The sequence below is a fragment of the Lissotriton helveticus genome, chromosome 4_1 (assembly GCF_964261635.1).
Source record: "Lissotriton helveticus chromosome 4_1, aLisHel1.1, whole genome shotgun sequence".
NCBI classification, from domain to species: Eukaryota; Metazoa; Chordata; class Amphibia; order Caudata; family Salamandridae; genus Lissotriton; species Lissotriton helveticus.
In genome coordinates, this window is record NC_136063.1 from 17,206,681 (window position 1) to 17,213,159 (window position 6,479).

The window sequence follows — 6,479 nt, forward strand, 5'->3', positions numbered from 1 at the left end:
ATGTTTCCCTTCTGTTAGGGTACCAGTGGAAGTTCCATTGTGTGCGCCATCCTGAAGCAGCCGGTCTCGTAGAGAGACATAATCAGACCTTGAAAATCCGTATTGCCCAGACATGTAAAGAGAAAGGTGTAGACTGGCTAGTTGCCCTGCCAGTTGCTTTATTCTTTATGCGCATGGTCGCACACTCCAGATCAGGTCTGTCCCCTTATGAGGTCGTATTCGGCCGCCCCCCAAACATGTGGGGTACACCTAGACCTCGCAGTATTACAGATGTTTCCAGTAATATGCTGACAGATTACCTAGCTTCCTTGATGTCTGCCCTACACTCTTGTCGTTCACAGGTTGCCGCTGCATTTCCAGATAATACCGAAGTGAAACCGCATGAGGTCATTCCAGGTGACCTAATACTGGTCAGGAACTTTGATCGTTCAAGTCCGCTGGAGCCTCGCTGGAAGGAGCCGAGACTAGTCCTTCTGACCACCCGTACGGCCGTGAAGTTGGAAGGCCGCAAGGGTTGGGTCCATCTGTCGCATATCAAGAAATTTCATGGAATCAGACAAAAGACTTTTAATGACAATTCCAAAGACTGTTCCATTACTAAAGACTGCCTGAAACAAGACTCTAAATCAGACATTAATTTCAATCCCGAACTGAAAGTTCCTCTGTTAGAGAAAACTCCGCAGCAGGAGTATAAATTAAAGCTCCGGTCTAGTAAAATAAGTCAGCCAGTTTAATTGTCTAAGTCCCTCTCGGGTGAAACGGTTAGACAGGTATCTGACATGTATGAGATAGACCCCCATAGTGAGAGAGTTAGTCAAAACTCTATACGATGTATCATTTTTCTAAGTTTTCTATTGTTTCTAAGTTTGATGGTTACCTGCACAAGTTATGCATTACATTTATGTTTTCCAATTTTTCATGTAAATAAGTTTTCTAATGCTACAGTAGAGCACACATTTAGTGATCTGCCTCCTCACGAGTTATCCTATCGTCTTGCTATGCGTAATAATACATTCATCCGAATGTTACACTATTCACACCAGACCAGCAATGCCACTAATTGTTGGGTGTGTGGTCGACTCCCCCCTTTCCAGACACCGAAGGGAGTTCTGCCACTCTTTCCTTATCCGTTTTCACATAATGGTTCATGTGGAGCATGGTCCACGTTAACATCATCTTCCAATGACATGTCCCTTCTGCATAGAACATGTTTCCCAGACAAGCAAGGTCTCCCCCCATAGAACAGGGTTAGATCTAGAAAATGAAGTATATGATTTAGGTAATTATTCTTCGAATTTTATGGTATTGAATGTTCAGTCTGATACTACTCCAGACTTACCTGCTATTTCAGTACTACCAGTCAAAGGCGAATTATGTATCAGAAAGAATGGTTCCGCACATGTAGGACATAGTGATTGTACTACTACTGTCGAGTATAGTGACAGTGGGAAATCTATTTTCAAAGCCTCACGTCATTCTTATTTTGTTTGTGGTCAGACCGCATATGTTCGTCTGCCCCTCGATTGGGATGGAACCTGTTACATTGCCTTCCTACTGCCACCAGTTTTTCTAGCCCCATCTGATTATCATAGAAACACACATCTAGTACACATCAGACATAGAAGGGAGATTGAGTCCCCAATTGTCGATCAAACTGAAACTACTCTAGAACAGTATCAAGATTTTAATAAAGGTTTCTTCTTTTTTATAGGACCTATCCAGAATAGTAAGTTAATACGTAGGTTAACCAGAACCCTTGAAGCAGTAGTGAATGAGACTACTTCTGCTCTAGGTAACTTAACCGAAGAGCAATCTGCTATGAGATTTGTCGTGCTCCAAAATCGTCTCGTTCTTGACGTCATACTGGCCGATAGAGGAGGAGCATGTAGAGTCATCGGATCTAGTTGCTGCATTTTCATTCCTAATAACGCGCCGTCTGTTTATTCAGCTATAACCAGACTTCATAAAATTGCCCATCAGTTACACCAGAATCCAGGCACCTGGACATGGTCCGGTTGGCTCTGGAGTATCATATCCGCCTGGGGATGGAAAGTATTGTCATTTCTAGGTATCGCAGTAATGATCATATTCAGTTGCTGCCTCTGTATACAATGTGGCCCTGCGATTTGCGGCATTTGTGCTACCTCTTGTATTCCTAGTCCTAAAACCCGTTCCAAGACAATTCGAGACGAGCAAATGATGCTATATGAAATAATAGATGGTATCATGAATATTGATGTTTCCTGATGGAAACGTAGGGCACAAGGAGGGAATGTGGAAAAGTAAATTTTGCCATGTTGTATGTGCCTACGTGTTCCCCATCTTATGCTATATGTGCATGATCGATATGCATGTATTCCCCTCTGATCGATTAAAGACGCAATTACAGTTGTGTCCATCTCTAGTATGCCAGTTTCCAGTTTTCGTAAATATAACGAATATTAGGCCTATGTAAAGCTACGTTGCCACGTTTTTCAGTGTGCACGTTAATTCATTGAATTATCCCCGTTTCTAGGCCTCAAAAGGGCCCGGACTCAGATTCAGCTCCTGTTTCCTGAACCCTCTCCGAGGAGCGATACAGCCCCCACCTGTATCCCTGACCCTTCACTTACTTCATGCCTCGCAGTGCCCGGCTCGGCCTGGCTCTGCCTCCCAGTCTGCCAAGAGTATGTTATGATTCTAGTTATCAGTCCAGCCCTCCTTCTCTGCATTCCTAAGCTACTGAATCGCATCAATAGTTTCCGTCATGGTCTAGCCTTTATGTCTCCATGTAAGAGAAATACTGTATTAATATTCATAGAATATTCCTCGCACATGCAATACATTTAGAATAATGCATGCACCAGTCTTAGTGTCTGTTAGCCTTTATCCTGATAACTTTTGGATTCTATCAACATGTTCTCTAAACACTAGATACTAGATAGGCTTTAGGTACATGTCGCTCTGACCCTCCAGACTTTCGTCTCCTCTTCTAGCGCAGAAGCCATAGCCCCCCTGTTCTCCCTGGTAACACGTCATTGCCAGTTTACGCGCACCACTAGGTTAGAGGTCCCAGCTGCTCAGGTAGCCCCCTCCATGTTTCCGCCCCTTTTATGACATATTCTGTTACGTTTGCATCACATGTCTATGTATACGCCCTGTACACACCTCTTGTTACACCCACTTTATGCCTTATCTTTCGCGACTGCTACAAACTCCGCCTACTGCTACGCCTACTGTATTGAATACAATGTATTTGTTTAACTATAAATATTGTGCACTGTTATTAAAGTTTGCTAGCCATTCCCAGATCCTGCCCCCGGCAGCTGCCGGGCCCTGCCATCCCATTCCCATGCAGGCTGTCCTGTTCCAGTCCTTTATGCTTAATTAAAGCCTGTCAACTCCAGCTACCTCGAATCTTGACTCTTATTTATTGAGCTACCTGTTTATTAATTATAGTCAAAAATAGAACCGGTAATTAATTATTTATTTACCACAGATAGCAGAGGTGTATGATGTAGTAGAGCAGTCGCTGAGTGGATGAAGTATGGCCAAAGGCAGTGCCACCCCTATAGAAAAGTAAGACATTCCTATTCCCACCTGCATGTACTGCTTAAAGTACTGCGAGTCTGCATCATCATGGCCTGTGTCTGTATTTCTTGGGTTAAAGCTGAGTGAGCTGCCATTATGGCGGCTACCACAAGTTCACGTACCAGTAATTTCTTTTGCAAAACAAGAGAAAAAAAGTAAAAAAGGCATTTTTAGTACTATCTGACTATGTATGGACTAGTAGTGAGTCCACCTATAGTGCTGCTAGTGGAATTCCTGAAACTCACAATGTCACAGGCTTACAAAGATGGCGGAAAGATACAGGCCAAAATGTTATACTGTGTTTGCTACTTGCTGGTGTTTCTGAGTGTCAACCTTCCGTTGAATTATTTTGACTTTATGTTAAGGACTATTGGCTACAGTATTTTTCTTTCTTTCTTCATAGATGCTACTCCCAAAAAGCTCACCCGTAAGGAGATGGCTGTCCGGGCCAGGGCCCGTAAGCTGCAGGCTATTTGTGTCGAGTATCGGCGGTTGTGGGCTCGGGAGCATGAGGAGACAACATCAACATCTACATCCTCCTCCACTGCCCCCGGGTCCACCAGCCAGAAGCCTCCAGCCAAACGGAGCCGTGGCCCGACAGCCACCCGCCGCCGCCGCACAGCAGCAACAACATCAGCGGCCCTCCCCAGATCCTGGATCGCTCGTGTGTGCCGACTACGCAAAAGAGTGGACTACCTGGAGCGGTTGGCCGAGAAACATCAGCGCCAGCTCCGGGACCTCCGCAAAGAGCAGCGGGACATGAAGCAAATGCTTGCAAAACGAGGCCACCGGAGGAAGTGACTGTCCCTTGCCCCTTTTTTAAAGACTGTTGGGGGGTGGGAATTGGGTGTTTGGGAAAGGGGACTTTTGGACTTTTTGACATTGGTTGGGGTTAGGTAGGGGGGTGAGTTGGGTTAATTTATTTCATTTTTTGACTACCTCAATATATTTCTTAATACATTTTTTTCATACCAAAACATAGTATACGCGTTCATATTATTTTGTGTGGGGGTGGGCGGTGGTTACTGGACGTTTGGTTTCTTCCAACTTACCAGCATGAATGAAACATCTAGTCCTGAAATGTACCAAAGTGCCAGTACCCGAGTTAGTGAATTCAGTAGGTAGCCCTACTAGTACTTTACTAGTAGTACTGGCAATCTCTGCTCTCCTCCCAGTCCTAGCCCATTATTCTACCTCTCCAAAATGCTTATCTTACCTGTGATTCGTGTTTGAGAATCGGGGTAGCCCCAGGGCTGGCTGCATTGCAAATGGTGATTAAAGGTTGGTTGATGACTTGAATCCTCGACGGATGCAATATCATTGTTGTGCTGGTAGCAGTAGTGGTACACACTTGCAGTATCACCATATGAAAAAAAGAGGAAGTTAAACATTGAGTGGCCTGAGCGTAGCATTAGAAACAGTACAATAGATAGTACGGTACAGAACAGTGCCCTAAATTGTAGCCTAAGCAGTGGCAACGTAAGGTAAGCATTAAGCATTAGATTGTTCACGTCGTGTAGGAGGAGGATGTTCTTATTATCAATCCACGATGGCGCACATGAACTTCTGGTTGCTTTGACCTTATCCTCCCCAGCAAGTGTGTGGAAGTTATTGTTGTTGTCAGTCACACCTCAATGAAATACCACACAGCCCGGGGGAAGAGGGTTAGGGTGTGAAAATTGGATGGGAATGGGGTTTTTTGGGGGGGAAAGTTTGGTAGAGAGGAAAAAAAAACACAACATGGTCAGTAAAACAACAAATGAAGATAAACAAATCTTTGGATTTGAAGATATTGATAAACCTTTAAAGGGACATAAAGAAAGTGCACTACTGCATGCGAGAAGTTGTTTTGTAAATGGATGGTTAGCTTACTGAAAAGCAGTACTACTACTTACTGCAACTTACTAGTAACTACGAAGGAACAAGTTGGCAAACTTGGCAGTACAGGGCTGCAGTCATTACGCAATTTCACTTGCCTCTCTGCCCTCAGACAATAAACACTTAGAACATTAAATTAGTGTTAAACATAGCAAAGACATATCAAATAGCTGGAGGGATGAATTTGAAGCAGAGATCAAACGAGACTCACACTCGTAGAAGTTCACAAGAATATCATTGAAAAGATAAGGAGAATTTTGGATACTGTTACTGTTTTTTGTAGTTGTCCCGTTGAATTTGTGAAGTTGATGCATCCAGCCATTCCTCTTATTCGCGGTACTCCTTCATTCCATCGGATGCTCCGTCGATCAATCTTGGTGACCAGACACACTGACTGTCCACTGCCTGTCTGATGCGGATTTGCGGAGTAGTACATCGATGGCACAGGGTAAAAGCCTGCCTGTAATTGATGATGGAAAACACAACAGTAAGTGTTAAAGACACCTCGGAGAAAAAAAATATATAAGGCACGCTGTGTAGTGCAAAAATTATACTGTCACTTTCAGAGATGACAATCCCCAAAATCTAGAACACCCCACATTACCCTCCCAAAAATTTGCAGAATATTGCTGCTACCTCGCAGAGGCCTAATTCAAATTGTGCCAAAACGCACTCAGACAGTATGACCAAAACCCCCTTTCCCACCATGGATTATCTTCAAACCACATGCAATCACAATTAGACATTCCAACAAGTGTTCCAAGACCCCACCCAGTCGTAAAAATCTAGAACCCCCGCCCAAACACATGCAATACAATACTGCTAACCCTAACGAGCCCTAAGTTAAGAATAGTGGAAAACGCTTTCTTTAACTAGGCCAAATCCCCCCTTTCCCACCATGGATTTTATTCAAACCACTTGCAACCAAAATTACACATTCCCACAAGTGCTCTAAGACCCCAGAACCCAGTTGCAAAAATCTAGAACACTCTCAAACACATGCATTACTGCTGCCAGTGCTAACCCTAATG